The sequence below is a fragment of the Patella vulgata genome, chromosome 1 (assembly GCF_932274485.2).
Source record: "Patella vulgata chromosome 1, xgPatVulg1.2, whole genome shotgun sequence".
Classification (NCBI taxonomy): Eukaryota; Metazoa; Mollusca; class Gastropoda; family Patellidae; genus Patella; species Patella vulgata.
Window position 1 is genome coordinate 82137540 of NC_065879.2, and position 17512 is coordinate 82155051.

The following is a 17512-nucleotide window of genomic DNA, read 5'->3' on the forward strand; positions in this document are numbered from 1 at the left end:
AATTTGTCGAAACGGAATAATTTCTCACCCGTATTCGGCCAGAACCCGGATTCGAAATGAATGTAAACACACATATTCTTAGCGCCAATAAATACATAATTATCACGAAAATAATTGTTACCTTTATATAAGAAAATGCAAAGTATATATGTAATAGCCCCCCCCCCCCGAAAAAAATAAAAAATAAAATAAAAAATAATAATAAAAAAATACTATTACCGTAAACATACTAAAATATCGCACACTAGGTTAACTGAGCACCCAGAAAAGGGGTACGTCCATTTGCATGAAAAAGCACCGCCGAAACCAGCTTTGGAGCTTTGGTAGCAAAATGTTTTTTTTTATTTCACAGGATCAAGGGAATAATAAACTAATAGACTGCAAAATTCGAGAAGCCTCCTATGTTGGCTTTACGAGATATATTACCGTAAACATACTAAAATATTGGGGAATCGGGTCAGGGTTGGCTCACTGCGCACAAAATAACTTCTAAACTAGCTTTGGTGGGTCCAAGATTGTTATTTCACCAATTCGACAGATGCATAAGGTATAAACATGCCAAATTTCAGTAACTTTCTATGTTGGCGTATCGAGTTATATCATGGCAAATATCCTACAGCCACTGGATTCGAGGCGAGGGTCATGGGTTCAATAAACAAATTGTACGCCCAAGCTGCATCCCAAAGCACCCAAACCAGCTTTGGTGGCAAAATGTTTTTTGTTTCACGGAATCAAGGGATGAATAAACTACTGGAATACAAAAATCCAGAAGCCTCCTATGCTGGCTTTTCGAAATATATTACCGTAAACGTACTAAATATGGGGGAATCGGGTTAGGGTAGGCTCATCGCGTACGAATGAACTACTAAACTAGCTTTGGTGGTTCCAAAATCTTTATTTTCCCAAAGCGACAGATGCTTAATTAAGGTATGAACATGCCAAATTTCATTAGCTTTCTATGTTGGCGTATCGAGTTATACCACTAGAACGACTAGACATCTGTCCTTGTCAGGCCAAAATCTCATATAGTGACTATGTGGGTTAAATAGGTAACAATGATGCATGTTTTTGCATTAGTTTTTATTATAGTTATTCCCAAACAAGCTACGATTGTATTCCAGACTCTAGAAAGTTATAACACATGAGGGCGCTCGTCAAAATGGCCGCCAAAATCATAGATAATCTGTATATATTTTCTAAAAAGCATTTATTATAGGCCAGCAATGGTCACATTTTACATTAATTGTGATTAGAATTATTCACAAAGCATCTTTATTATTATGTACCACACATTTTAAAAAGATGTAAAATGATGAGGGCGCTCTTCAAAATGGCCTCTAACAACTCAGAGAAAAGGATGTGGGGCTGTGTAGGTTAAGAAAAGATTGGTAATGAATTTCTGACTACCACATGGACTATTTATAATTAAGCGTTAACCAAGATTATAATTATGTAAAACTACACTGGGTATAAGTAAGATACGTGTACAGTTATTGATAGCCTGACTTACCCTGGACAATCTCTTTATACCAGATGAATAACAATGTGTATAAGATGTACCACTGGACGAACAGATATATATATATATTTTATTTACATAATTCGCTTGCGCGTAGGGGTCTTTAGCAGTGGGAGGAAACCGGAGGACCCGGAGAAAACCCACGAGGTTGGACAGGCGACCCTACTCCTTGCCACGTACAACCGGGGATCAGATATAGGGAATAGAGGAATATTCAGTCAAATGTTCACAGTCACAATGAAACTATACACCACAACAATCGCTCAATCTCGACTGTACACACCGAGTAGACTTGACTATCGATACAACGATTCGCAATGATTATAGAACTAATAACAAGTGCGGTGTAGGTAAATGCGATCGAACCATTTATACAGAGGCGTACGAGCTAAAGGGGGCGGGGGGGGGGGTGCCCCCCTAACTTTCGGGCAATCTGACTTTCTGAGCAGACAGGTAAAGTGAAAACAAAAACTATTTCATCTAGTTGGACAAATAAATCTAATAAAACACTAAATTTACTTTTCTTTTAATAGAATACCACGAATTTGTACTGAATTGACTATGGATTAAAACATTTTGTGCGACATTTTTCGGGCATCGATTATTATTTGTGAATGCTGCTGCAACAGCGTGATTGGATGGTTGAAATTCAGATCGGCATAGAGTGGGATTTCGGTTACAAACCGATTGGAAAGTTTGAAGTTGCTTAATTCACGGACTAGAATAGCAGAAAAACGCATTTGCGGCGGATAAATTTAGAAAATTTTCTCGGGGACCGCGAAGCTCCCATACCCCGCTATATTGGATCACATGGAACTTGTTGTCTTCAAGGGCTGGAATAGAAGGAATACGCGTTTGCGACAGTTAAATTTGCAAAATTTCTCCCGAGGGTCCCATCTCCGTGGACTGTAAACGATTGATTGGTTGATAGGAATTCGACTCAGCCACCCACGTTACAAGTTGCTGTATTCACTGCCTGGAACAGCAGGAAAACGCGTTAGCGGCCGACAAATTATCTTAGGGCGGGAGGGTGTATGGGGGGGGGGGGGCTTAACGGTACGCTTCGCTCCTTCGCCTCTCGCAGACGACCGGCACCGCCATCTACATAACCCGAATAAGTTTATCTGATATCTCCAGATTAATCTTGATTAAAGACTTCTGGTTATTAAAAAATTTAAAAGTCACGTCATTATCCAAATAAATAATGAATTACACCAACCATATATTTATCGTTGATGTTATACATACGTATACAATTTCACACACCGTCTACTTTATATTATATATACTGGGCGCCATAGAAAACGCATCACTTTTTCCCAAATATTTTATTACTAGGTGGTTTTGTATGTATAATATTATGCAATACTATGAACTATTGTTTCACACAATGCTCCCAAACACAAAAAAATATCGGCCCGTGTGCAAAAAAAAAAAAAAAAATTGCACGAGATGCACAGAAAAAACCCAATATTCACGTGCAGCATTGTGTGTGAGCCCTTTAAAAGCATGTTTTCAACTTAATGTGCAGTACATGAACTGTGAAACGTCAATCTGTCGTAATTTGTTGTTGGACGTGTGAAGGAATCAAGCTAGAGATGCCGAGACTTACTGAAAATCAACGGAATGAAGCCATGGGAATGTCCAGGGCTGGCATGTCTACACGTGCTATTGCCAGACACTTCAATTGTCATCAGTCCACTATTGTAAGGTTGGTGGAACGTGTTCGAGTTACTGAATCAACACGTGATCGTCAACGTCCTGGTCCACAACGCGTTACAACCCAGGCTCAAGACCGCTACATCCGGATCACTCATCTGCGTGACAGATTCCGCCCAGCGACTCGAACAGGTGCAGCAGTCGTCGGAAGACAAGGGCCAGTAAGTGCCAACACCGTAAGACGTCGTCTAAGAGAAGTAGTACTCCGTGCACGACGACCTTATGTTGGAGCTATCCTCAGGGATCATGATCGTCAGCGGCGTTTGATATGGGCCCAAGGACACCAGACATGGATAAGAGTAGACTGGCCGTAAACGTGTGTGGAGACGTCTTGGGGAAAGTCTTGCAGACTGCTGCGTCCTCGCAACAGATCGATGGGGTGGCTGAAGTGTAAAGGTGTGGGGAGGCTTCACATTTCATCACCGGACCGCCCTACACATTTGCAGGGATCGCGTTAATGCTGTAGCCTACCGTGATGATGGCCCGTGGAGGACACACGCGCTACTGACATCTGTGTCGTACTTTTGGTTTTGACCCCTCTGACTTTGTACCCTTGATTGACATCATAGGGAGAATTTCTTTGAAGAGATGTTTAGTAGGTAGCTTAGTCAGTATTTTGGACTTGGGTGGACACTCACCATGTGGTAGGTTATTCCCCTATGATGCCATCAAAGATGGCCACCGACGTTATTTCAATTTTACCCTACCTGCTATAGTTTTCTTTCAATATCTATGAAATAAAAGTCAGAATGAAGCTGGCTGTGTGAATTAAAGTGGAAAATATATTTATTAAACTTTCATTAATTTTTCACGAAAACTCAATACCCAATTTTTAAGTGACAACACGAAAAAAGCTCTAAAATGTAAAAAAAATAACACTTCAAAATTAATTACAATGGTATAACAATAAAAAATTCGTAGACAGCATTCAAAGGGGATTTTTACAAGTTCCATCAGAGTCTTTGACAATCATACAACAAGCCAACAGTGGGGCTGATGTCCCCCGCTGAAATCCCCAAATAAATAGATGACACATATTAATTAATCGCATATCTATTTTTTTTTCAAAAGTATCGAGCAACTGATTATCAACTATACACTCAGTTTCGTCACTCTCTATCAGATAGAATCAAAGTTATCTTGCCGAAAGCATCGACCAAGGAAATTGCTTATCTCTACTTAGCTTTAGCTCGATATGTTAATTATTGAACTCAGTTAAGACGAACATCTACATCAAGTTTTAACATTCTACCTCAATTAGAAGCAGAGTTGTTATGTTCCAAAGTCTTTACCAATCAAAATGCTTATTGCTTCTTAGCCTAAGCAGACGATTCTCATCATCGAACTTAGTCAAAGTATTGATGTAATGAAACTATAGTCTATACACCAAAGTGATTTAAACCTTCGATATGTTACAGTCTTTCTTGTTGGTTGTGGTTTCTGGATCATAAGATTAAAAGTTGCCGGGAAATGATCAGATATTAATTTGTTCAAGACAGAGAGATTATCCAGTTTAATATAACATGGATTAGCTATCACCAGATCGAGAATATGTCCACCGTTATGCGTCGAAGAAGAAACATGTTGTGTGAGAGATCTCTTATTCAGCATATCACAAAAATCAACCGCGGAAGATTCGTTGGAATCATCAACATGAAAATTAAAATCCCCCCAAATAATAGTGCAACACTTCTTCATCATTAACTGGTCCAGAAATAATCCAAATTCTTCCATAAACTTTTGACACAATTTGCTATTGGGCGGGCGGTAAATTGTAATAATCCTAGTCTTCTTGGAGAAAACTGTAGGGAATAATCCAAAATTTCAAAAGCATCAAAACGTTCATGACGGATTTTTTTACACTTGGTTGATGACTTAAATATAAGTGCTACACCTCCTCCACATGAATCTCGAGGGCAATGTTATATAGAATATCCATCAGTTATTCCACAAATATCAATAGAATTTTCAAAAATATAAAAAGATAAAATTGTTGATCTGGCATTAATTAATCCAAACGAAGTTGTTAAAACTGACGCTTCATTTTCGACCGCCTTTCTAAATTGTATAAGATTGTGGTTTATCTTCTGTTTTGTTCTAAAGTTTTTGATCTGTTTGTGATTTTTGATAGAGTTTGGGCTGAGCTGGATGAGATTGCTATGATTAATGTTAATATTCAGTGGATTAGTGTTTAGAGGTTCATATGGTCTGTTGGTGGTGATAACTTTGAAATGTCTTTGATTTCTCCCAATTACTTTATTAATATTAATGTTGTTGTCGTATATATAATCATTCAAAGCGGCTGTTTTATTTTCGACGGGCCATGCTTTCAGACACAATTGTGTGTTGTCTGGGCGTTGATCGATTTGTTCAGAAATTATTGGAATAGAAACAAGATTGCCCCTGTACACTGTTCTGTGTCTTTTTACTGTATCATTTCTAATAGTAATTGGATTTAAAACATTAATCTTTTTAACCCACTGCTTTCCACTCCTCACGCCTCTATTACTATTTTAAACAAAAACACACGCAGGACAAATACACAGCTGCACCCTAGGCGCTTACATAATGTTTTCAATCTAGGCTTCCTAAAATTGGGCCTACATTTTAATGAAAAGGCGATAAATAAATGTTTCTTCGCAATAGTTACATTTAAACAGAAAACACTACTTCGCATAAAAATGTTCCACATGCACGACAATAGAACTGAAATCTATCGCATCATTTATCAACAAATTATAACTTATCAAAAACTGTCATACGATTATTTATGTCTTGCATAATGTATGTTTAATTAAACTAATGTTTACACAAGGGTTGTTTGTTTTCTGGTATAAATCTTGAGTCAACTGGCGTGGTTTCAATTCCTTGGTTGTACGTGACAAGGAATGGGGTCGCCTATCCAACCTCGTAGGATTTCTCAGGGTCCTCAGGTTTCCTCCCACTGCTAAAGACTCTCTCTCTCTCTCTCTCTCTCTCCCCAGCTCATTCATTATCACGGTTAAGAAAGACAGACGAATAGATCATTCAGATAAACAGAATCTGAGGATTTTATCCAGTTTTATCTAGTTTATCCAGTTTTCCGTAATGATGAAAATGTCAAGGCCATGATCTGTTATGTATTCACATAATTCGACAATTTTATATCTTGCGGAAGGGTCTATATTTAATAGACAACACTTTAGTGAGTCAGTGTGGTTAATTATGGATATTTGTATTAGATTATCCTGATATGATGCCTCTGGGATGACTGTTTCATCATTTTGCTGTCTTTGTGTTAATTGCACATTTATTTGTTAACATGTAATTATCATTACTGTTAATTACAGTTGACATCTTTTCTTTCTTAAACATACATTATGCAAGAGCTAAATCTATCTATTGCAGGTCTTTCTTTAGGCCTGAAATGTTATCTAAATTATTAATTAGACATTAATTAATACATCCAGACCATAATCAACTCTAGATGGTTATGCTAGCCTGCGATCTTTAGTGGATTATGAGACGATTTACTGCATAACTTTCCTTCACGATTTAACAATTAAATGGATAACCACGACTCTTCTGTTTATCGTACTGACTTTAGTAATGCTGATCGAGGCTAGGCGGAAATTTCAACCGCTTAGTTCTCGGTTCATAGTGGATCAATTTGAATGAAATTTTCAGCAAATTGCCTTTACATTATTTAGTTTTTAACTAGTATAGTGAGAACTACCAACTCTTTATCCAATCTCACATAATTTATCTTTAATGGTTTGTGTCTCACAATAGATTTTGGGATAGGTTCAAAAAAATTTGTGAAGTTGAATGAAAAGGGTTACGCTGCCCTATCTCACCGAAGTGGTTCTCGGTAAATAATCACACACATACGCAGTAAAGTTGATATCGTTGACTAAGCAACAAATAACTTTTATAAGTTAATATATACATCACTAGCAGATCAAATGCGTCATTTTATATACTTAATGTTTCTTAGTTAAAACTGGCAGTAATCGTGCAGGAGTCATGAACTAGGTGTTATGGCACTAAGGTGTTAAAACTGTGACTATTGAATGGTATTTACCAATATTGCCCAGGTTTGTGAAATGAAATGAAATGAAATGGGGTTTAACGTCCTACTGTTCTGCTTCGAACTGGGCTAATGAAGACGGACATACGCCATACAGTGTGCTACGAGGGAAATTTCGCCCAAACAGCGGCACTACAGCCTACTCTTATATCGAATTCCAACTGTCAATGGATCTTTTACGTGTAAACGGGACCTCGGTTTTTCGTCCCATCCTAACGACTAGACAGCTGTACTTGTCAGCCCCCCCCCCATCACTGATAAGGAGGAACCATTCTTTACTCGTGACGGCTTTTATTTCGATGCACTGCTTGTGACAAACAGCAAATCCTTGCACCTTTGACATTCAGAAATAAATTGGGGTTTAACGCCCTACTGTTCTGCTCCGACTGGGCCTTTGTCATTCAACATTTCACATTAGACTTGTTAAATTGTGAACAACAGACCTAAATACCTAAAGTAAGTGACCCAGAACTTTAAACTATGGACTCCGATATCTTGTCATCATTTGACACACGCACACCGTATTTTCTCCTTCGCCATATGTCCTTTGAATCAAGCCAGTATGCAAATTAGTTCCCAAGCATCCTTTTTAATCAAGAAAGATCTTGCGTGAAAAAAATTTTTTTTTTTTGTAGGAGAACGCCATATTTTTCCAATCTCCCAAGCAGAGTCTTCCCTTGCATTTCGCACTAATCTAATGCTGGTTAGCGAAACTTATGTGGAGAATGCTGCACAGCGAGACTTGTGTGGAGAATGTAACTTTACCTTGATATAAGCGGCTCATGCATTCGGAGTTCCTTGGTTGACCGAATGTTAAAAAACCGGTTATGGCTTGTAAAAACACCAGAAGCCAGTTGAACAGTTCTGGGCTTAAAAGTAGTTGGTTGACCGAGTGTTTAAAAACATCGAACGCGGGTTTGGCTTATAAAAACATACGAGACTAGTTGAACAGTTTTGGGCCCCAGGTGTTTATAAATTTCTAAACGATTGGAGAGGTAAACAGGAGCTAAATTATTTAAACATTTAAAAGTAAGTAATTCGATATTTAACAGGTAACCAGTGTAAATTATATAAAACAGGAGTTATGTGATCACATTTCTTAGTTAAAGTAACAAGTCTAGCTGCATTATTCTTTACCTTTTGTAATTTATCTATAAGCTTTAAAGGTAAACCAGCTTAAAATGAATTAAAATTGTCTGACCGTTGAGTGACCAGAGAATTAACAAGTGACTTAGTGGCCTCTACCGTTAAACATACATTATGCAAGAGCTAAATATGCCTATTGCAGGTCTTTCTTTAGGCCTGAAATGTTATCTAAATTATTAATTATACATTAATTAACACATCCAGACCATAATCAACTCTCGATGTCAACGCTAGCCTGAGATGTTTACTGGATTAGAATCCCATTTGCTGCTCCACTTTCATTCTTGATTTAATCGTGAAATGGATAATCGAGACTATGTTCTCTATCGTACCAAATTTTCGAGGCTAGGTCGAAAATTCAATCGCTAAATTCTCGGTTCAGAGTGGATCAATTTGATTAAAATTTTCAGCAAATTTCCTTGACATTATCTAGTTTGTAACTATTATACGGAGTGATGCCAACTCATTATCTAATCCCCCATAAGATATATTAAAAAGTGTACTTATTGTACCTATATTTCTGATATTAAAATAGCACTGTTCACAAATATTATTTATAAGCATGAAACTATCAAAAGTTGCTCCGATACTACGAGCAGAATAAGACAAAAAAAATGTAACCAATAACTATGGGGGTGGGTGGGGGGGGGGAACGGGTAAGGGTGGTATCATGTGCAAATGTACTTAATTGATGCCTTGAGCCTATAAATAACAGATATTCGATTTTAGAAAGCGTTAACTGACATTACGTTGCTTTCTCAAAATTTCAATTATCCAGACAAAGTGAAACGTAAGACACAAAAGACAGTAATGTAAGTACTTACATTCTAGTACAGTGAAGCGAATATAAGCCGTCTCTTCGCGTTTTTATAAGTACATGTATAAGGGCTTTTGACAGTTTTTGTGGTTCAGCTATTCGCGCAAAGATGATGAGCAAATTCCAAACAATCATCGAAACATGCTTATATTTGTAAATGATCAGCAGACCGAAGTGATGTGTAAATAATTTTAAAAAATAGTAATTACATTTAATGTTCTATGCATCGCCGGATTTAGGTATAGGTTTAGCAAACTCTTCGCCCCCTCAAAAAGACATTTTCAATATATATATTTAAAGTATAAAATATAAAAATAACACCAATTTGCCTCTACACTGATATCAATGGCTTCTTGATGAAATTATATAAAATAACGCCGATTTGCTTCTACATGTTTCAATATAATTTCACCGGGAAGTCATTAAGCAAATCGGTGTTATTTTTATATTTTATACTATAATATATGATACTATACATTAGAACAACCACTTACTACTGCTATATATAGTAAAATTTATGTTGGCGAAATGAAACTACAAATTTTGTGCTAACGTTTTCATAACCGAAGTTGCTCTTCGGGCATTTATTATATCATATATACTTATGTCCAAAAGAAAGTATACACACTAAAAGTATGACCAAGTTTTGTTTAGATTAAAAACATTTGATAAAGCATTACTGAGTTTGTCTCTTCTGTCCAAACTCAACATTTCTAAGCAAAATAAAAATATGAAACAAATTGACATTCTACCCAAATACCGTATACCATGAAAAAAACGACTTTGGTTGATGCAGTACAAAATGCACAGTGTATACTTTCTTTTGGACATTAGTATATATATATTATATATCATGCATGTGTAAGCAATGTTTGTGCGGTTGTGTACACTTGTAATTGCTATATTTATTCCCATCCTATTTCTTTAATATTTGTCTATACATCGTTAAATATGATACTTATATTTTTCTACGTTTCATTAAACAGAAGAACTAGTAAACAACTTGTACAGTTTGAAAACACATGATGTCAAGTGACAGAAAAATACAGGTAAAATTCATATGGACTTTTGGAGACAGCTGTTGCTGTTCTTCTTCTTGGTCTTTAACGTCCGTTTCCACCGAGGTTGATATCGCAGACATGTTATTTTATTTTCAATTTTATTTGTTTAGCACACACGCAGAGGTCTGTCCTGTGGGAAGAAACCGGAGTACCCGGCGTAAACCCGCGAGGTTGAGAAGGCGCCCCTATCTCCAATCCGCATAAGCTCACACCAAGAATCGAAATCGCAAGACAGAGGTAACCGGCGAAGCGCGACATTCTAGACCACAAGGCCACCCCATCCCCCTAGACAAATGGTGGATTTATACTTTATTTTAGATACCATGGTTTACTCAGGGCTTTCACTTCACTATTTAGCTGGTCGGTCAATCGGATTAGCAAAATATTTTGATTTCTAAGAATATCGCGATTTTTTGCGTTAACTCAAAATTTTCCAAAGATTCTATAGTTTTTTTCAATGTTAAATTCGTTGAAGTTCTTTATCATGGCATCTGATATGCCGAGTTTTCCAACCAGTCAATTTCATTGCCAGTCAGTCAGTCAATTTCATTGCCATTCAGTTCAATTTACTGCCAGTCAGTCAAGGCAGGCGAATATGACTGAAACAAGAATCCTGGTCTCAATAATTGAATGGAAGTTGATTATTAAACTTGTAGTATCTATCGCTTAAAACCTGCATCGCATCATCGTTCGGATAGGACCAAAAACAGAGGCCACACGTTGAAGCCAATACGTTGAATCTCTAAATGGAATATCATTCCTAATTTTTATTTACAAAGGGGTGGGGTGGGGTCGAATGGTTAGCGCGTGCGCGATGTATCATAAGGCCTGTCATTGAGTCAACTGGCGTGGTTTCGATTTCCCGGTTGCACGCAAAAAGGAATAGGGTCACCTGTCGAACCTCGTGGGTTTTCTCTAGGTTCACCGGTTTCCTTCCACTGCTAAAGACCCCTACGCGCAAGAGAATTATTGAAATAAAATTGAACCATATGTTAGTCCCGAGTGGACGTTAAACCCCATTTTTCTCTCTCCCTTTCGTTATTTACAAAGATATGGTGGAGTTAAAATTTCGTAAATTCTGCCAAGTGTTCGGTAAAATCTTTGGCGAATTATTGAAATAAAATTAAACCATATGTTAGTCCCGAAATGACCTAGTTTGTGTCGAGTGGACGTTAAACCCCATTTCTCTCTCTCTCTTAATGTTAAATAACCAATTTAAACATGCATTATGCAAGAGCAAAATCTGCTTATTACAAGTCTTTCTTTAGGCCTGAAATGTTATCTAAATTATCAATTAGACATTAATTAACTTATCCAGACCATAATAAACTCTCGATGTCAAGGCTAGCCTTCGATGTTGGTTGGATTAGATTCCTATATGCAGCTAACGGCCATTGATAATTAAATAAAAAAAGTGGATAATCGAGACTATGCTGTAAATATTAATGATTTTAGTAATGATGACCGAGACTATGCAAAAATTTCACCCGTTCTTTCTCGGCTAATAGTGGATCAATTTGACTGAAATTTTCAGTAAATTACCTTTACACTATCTAGTTTTTAACTATTATAGCGAGAACTGCCATCTCTTTATCTTATCTCCCATAATGCATCTTTAAGTAAATTTAAACGTAGACTGTAGCACACACATCAGAATAACCGCGTGTAATTATTACAGTATCTCGTGTTCTAATTATTCAATAATGGTTAAATAATTCACGGGGTATTTTGTCCAGAACGAGACTGGGTAAAAATGCCTTGTTTACTAAACGTAGTTTTTTTTCAAGATAATTATTAGCGGTATTTGCTATCAACAAATAGAGCCACAAAAATAATGTTCAAACCATCACGTGACAAATTGCAGATCTACAAATTAGATTATTTATTGGTTTATTGATATGGTTCATTTTTATACTATGTATATTAAAACGCTTCCCAAGCAGGTGTGGATGTCCGAATGGTTAGTATCATAAGGTCTCTCATTGAGTCAACTGGCGTGGATTCGATTCCCCGGTTGCACGTGACAAGGAGTTGGGTCGCCTGTCCAACCCCGTGGGTTTTCTGCGGTTCCTACGGTTTCCTCAGACTGCTAAAGACCCCTACGCGAATTAATGAAAAAAATTGAACCATATGTTTTGTCGTGTGGACGTTAAACCCATCTCTCTCTCTCTCTCTCTCTCTCTCTCTCTCTCTCTCTCTCTCGGTATGAAGTTACATATCGGTCCTATGTATATTTGCGGGGTCACGGTAGCTATGTGGGTAAGACGCTGACTCGCTAGCTTGGAGGTCGGGTGTTCGATCCCTGCATTGGCCGAGAAAGTTCATCCAGTTTTTTCCGGCTGTCTAGTCATTCGGATGGAACAAGAAACCGAAGTACCGTGTACATATTGGCGTGCACGAAAAAGATGCCTTGACAGTTGCAATTCTATATAAGAGTAGACTGTAGTGCAGTTGTCCGGGCAAGATTCCATCATATAACACTGTGTGGCGTGTGCCTGTCTTCATTAGCCCAGTTCGGAGTAGAACGTTAAACCCCATTTCATTTCATTTTCTTATCGTCACGTATCTTTATTATGGTACTGCTTGTGAACTATAAATATATCAGCCATCGCATTTTCCATAACTTCAGTGGCATATGCTTGTCAAAACGGTACAATAATATTGGGATTGGACGCCCTACAAATCACTAAAAGTATAACAATTGTTTGTTGAACAAGTGTCACTAATGAAAGGTTTTTTCCCAATGCAGCAAATTCTAATGTGTCCAAATCGCAAAACCTACTGGGCTAGTTTCTTCTGTTGCATTTAAGTTATTATTTTTTAAAATATATTCAAGAATACGTCTTTTACAAATTTGAATATAGCCACAAATAAATGATTATTTTGATACTCACTGTCATGCATTTAATTATAACCACAAATAAAACACACTGTCAACTACGATGCTAAGATGGGTTATTATTGGTTTGTATATAAAAGGGTTAGTTCCAGTGATTTGATAACTAAAAGGAGACTAGAACCTGGACCAGACACCTAAGCCAAATGCAATCAATATCGCTACATAAACTTATTGATTATTTGAATATATCAAACTGAATTTGACATAAAGTTTTACAAGTATTTACATGTATTTTGTTAAATTAACACAACAATATGTTACCAACCCATGTACTTTGGTTCTGTTTACGTCCACGTTGAATCATACTCGTGAAATTGTCCATACAGAATTTCAATTATTATTTCAGAATTTAATTTTTGAAATTAGGACGATAAACACCATCTCTTTTTTATTTCTAGAAAGAAAGAAATTGCCTTCTATAAAACTAACAGGGACTTCTTTCACGACACAAATTTTTCTAAAATTAATTAAGTTCTGTATAGTAGATAAAATATTTAAGATTATATCCTGTATTACGAAACCACGCCAGTTGACTTAATGACAGATCTTATGATACAGCCTGCACACGCTAACCATTCGACCCCCCTACCGCTCACTTGGGAAGCGTTTATTACACACGATGTAGTAAACCATAATAATGAATCACATCATGTCCAAATAAATAATCTAATTTGTAGATCTGCAGTTTGTCATGTGATGGTCGGAATATTATCCGTGTGGCTCTTTTTGTTGATAACACATACTCCTGACAAACGTGGTATTTTCTTTTACCACGTTACAACGTGGCAAAAATGTGGTAAAAATTTTAACACGTTTTTTCCACGTTTGGACAAAAATGCCGAACGAGGCATTCTGAAGTTTATTAATTCTAAAAGCGTGAAAAATTAGACATTGGTCGAAAAATTTACGATCGTTATATGTAACTTTAATGTTCTACATGAAAGTTTTACACATTTCACAAAGAAAAGTAATTAGTATATTTATTTATATTTACAGTTTTGCAGTAAAGGAGGTGTAGCTACTGATGTGGCAATTTGTTCAGAAATTGGGGCGTCCATTCTACAAAATGGTGGTAATGCTGTTGACGCTGCAGTCGCTTCATGTTTTTGTCTGGGCGTTATAAATTCACATTCTTCAGGATTAGGCGGGTTGGTAGATATTTTAATTATGTTCAGGGTTCGGGCTGGGGTTGGGGTGAGTCAGGGTAGGGTGTGTGCCAGGGTGTAGCAATTTACTGATGTCTATTTCCTCTTATGTAGTAATTATCTCGTGTATAGTAATTCCCCTCACGTCTATGTCCTCTTGTATAGTAATTCATTCAAGTATAGTAATTCACTCATGTCTATTTCCCCTTGCATAGTAATGTATAGTAATTATCTCATGTATAGTAATTATCCCATATCTATTTCCTCTTGTATAGTAATTAACTCATGTATAGTAATTCCCTCATGTCTATTTTCTCTTGTATAGTAATGTATAGTAATTATTTCATGTATAGTAATTATCTCATGTAAAGCAATTCTCTCATGTTTTACATAATAATTATCTCGGGTATAGTAATTCCCTCGTGTCTATTTCCTCTTCTATAGTAATTCTCTTATGTATAGCAATTCCCTCATGTATAGTAATTTCCTCGCGTATATTTCCCCATGGATATGTTGAATTTAATATCACATACTTTCAGTGGTGGTTTTATGATTGTTCAAGACCAGAAAACACAGAAATCCTGCGGTTACGATTTCCGTGAAGCCGCACCTATAAGATCTTCAACGGATATGTTTTGTAGCAAAGACGACTGTGTTTATAGTGTAAGATATTAACATTTTTATGTCATCAATTATTTAATTATTTTATTAGTTTATTTATAAAACAGGGTAGTATACCTGTAGATATTATATATTATATAATTACAGATTGGTTAATCAGTTGATATTATATAATATATACTATTCCAAAAAAGTAGGGGATATTTGATTTTGGGGGCATAATACTAAAATATGCAAATGACTACGAAAAAAGTCACTATAGAACCTAACAGAAGAAACATTTCCAGTTACATGTGACGCCCAAACGCACCAATAGCTACCGCATGGAATGCAGGTGATGCTTGGGATCATCATGGGGGTCCAACCCAAGATTTGCACGACTCTGACTTTGAATGTTACAGTCATTGTGGCATTTAATTCCAGGGTGGAAACATCAGTTTAATTGTTTTAGTGACCAGAAAACAAATTTTGATATGCGTCGGCTTACCCAAAATGAAAGGTTACGTGCCCTTGGCATGCTACAGATCGGCACAACACAGGCGGTTGTGGCGCGGACGATGAATGTTTCTCAGTCTGTCATAAGCAGGCTATGGTCCAGATACCGTGATACACAATCTGTACAGGACAGACCACGCTCAGGTCGACATGGGGCGACAACTCAAGCCCAGGATCGATTTATCCGTACCTTGGCCTTGAGAAATCGTGTCATCACAGCAAATCAGATCAGCGCTCGTCTTCAAACAGACACTGGTGTGAGAGTGAGTGGCCAGACGATTCGGAATCGACTGCATAGGGGTCACCTTCGCGCCCGACGTCCTCGCGTGATCCCTTGTTTGAGAGATCATCACATTCAGGCAAGACGTCGTTGGTGTAGGGATCGTCAACACTAGGATAATCGACGCTGGAGCAATGTGATGTTTTCAGATGAGTCAAGGTTCACTGTTGATTTTTTGGACAGACGTAGGAGGGTGTGGCGTCGTCGAAACGAGCGCTTCCAAGACGTTAACGTCATCAGACATGATCGATTTGGGGGTGGTTCTGTTATGGTGTGGGGAGGCATCACTGTTGCTGGAAGAACGGCTTTACATGTTGTTGCAGGGCGTGTTACAGGCCAGTACTACCGGGACAACATCTTGGCAGTCCATGTTGTGCCGTTCGCACGACGTCATGGCCGCCGTTTCATCTTCCAGGATGACAACGCAAGATGTCACAGAGCCAGGATCGTTACAGGTTACCTCCAACAACAGAACATCACCACATTACCTGAGTCCCGACCTCTCCCCCATCGAGCATGTCTGGGACATGCTTGGACAGAGGTAACGTCAACGTCAACAACGTCAACAACGTCCTGCCAATGTCCAAGAACTTGCTGCTGCGTTGCAACAGGAATGGGACAATCTGGACCAAAATGACCTTAGACGTCTCATTAGGAGTATGCCACGTCGGATCAATGCTTGTTTGGCAAACAGAGGAGGATTTACCCGTTACTGACTTGGTTGTGATGCTGTGGTAACTTTGCTGTTTGACCCCGGGTATCATTTTACCCTTAAGATGGTCAGTCTGTGCCTTACTTAGTCTAACGATCATTTGGAATAAATCGATGAATGTGAACTTCATTTCATTTTGTCATTTGTTTCTTCGTCAGTTTCATTAGGTGACTTTAATAACACTTAAAAATCAAATATCCCCTACTTTTTTTGAATAGTATATATTTACAGTGTAGATGTTATATAATTACAGACATTATATAATTATAATGTGGTTATCAGTAGATATTATATGTATTTATAATTACAGAGTTGTGTATCAGTTAATATTATATATCTATAATTACAGTGTGGTTTATCTGTAGATATATCTTTGAATATAATTATATAATTACAGAGTGGTTTATCAATAGGAGTACCTGGGGAAGTAAAAGGTTTGGAAGCTGCTCATAAGGCACATGGCAGGTAGGTGAATTTATAAACATATCATTCTTAATTCTGGTGCTTAGTAAAATTTGCCATAATAATGTTTTGGGTGGTTTTGTTGAAATGTTTTTGTTGAAGACTATTAATGGGAATGTAAATATATTGAACTTATTTCCTGAAGCAAGAAGGCAACTACTTCTAGTTTCTCAATTCTGACCCAAATTAAAATGCCCGACAGACAATATTTTGAAAGAGAAATCCAGGTTGTATTTCTATATAATTGATTATATCAGGTTAAAATGGTGTCAGGTAGTTAGACCAGCAGCAGACATGGCCAGAAAAGGATTTACTATGACAGAAAGTCAAGGCAAGTTAATTTCGTCTATTATCTATACGGCAGCCACATTTTTGTTCCGTAATAGCTGTGGTCTAACGTGCATGTAAACGATCCATTGACAGATGAAACTCTTAATACTAGTTATCCGTTGAACAGCTGCCTAGGCAAAATTTGCCTGTTTTCAGGGCGCATTGGGTGCAGATTAATTGGACCTTAGAATCAATTCATTTCATTTACCCAATAGATACATCATTGGAAACGGAAAG

The 17512-nt window shown here is 37.3% G+C and overlaps 1 long non-coding RNA gene across 3 annotated transcripts; it reads left to right on the forward strand.

The window, feature by feature from the left end:
• Positions 1-7232: 7232 nt before the first annotated feature.
• Positions 7233-17291, forward strand: LOC126825091 (uncharacterized). Of its 3 annotated transcripts, none has more exons than XR_008788526.1 (6): positions 7233-7314; positions 10257-10319; positions 14227-14378; positions 14915-15038; positions 16881-16948; positions 17203-17291. It is a non-coding gene; the product is annotated as an uncharacterized LOC126825091 (long non-coding RNA). The 3 variants fall into 3 exon arrangements; XR_007681786.2 differs by lacking the exon at positions 7233-7314 and adding an exon at positions 8098-8336; XR_007681787.2 differs by lacking the exon at positions 7233-7314 and adding an exon at positions 8098-8302.
• The last annotated feature ends 221 nt before the right edge of the window (positions 17292-17512 follow it).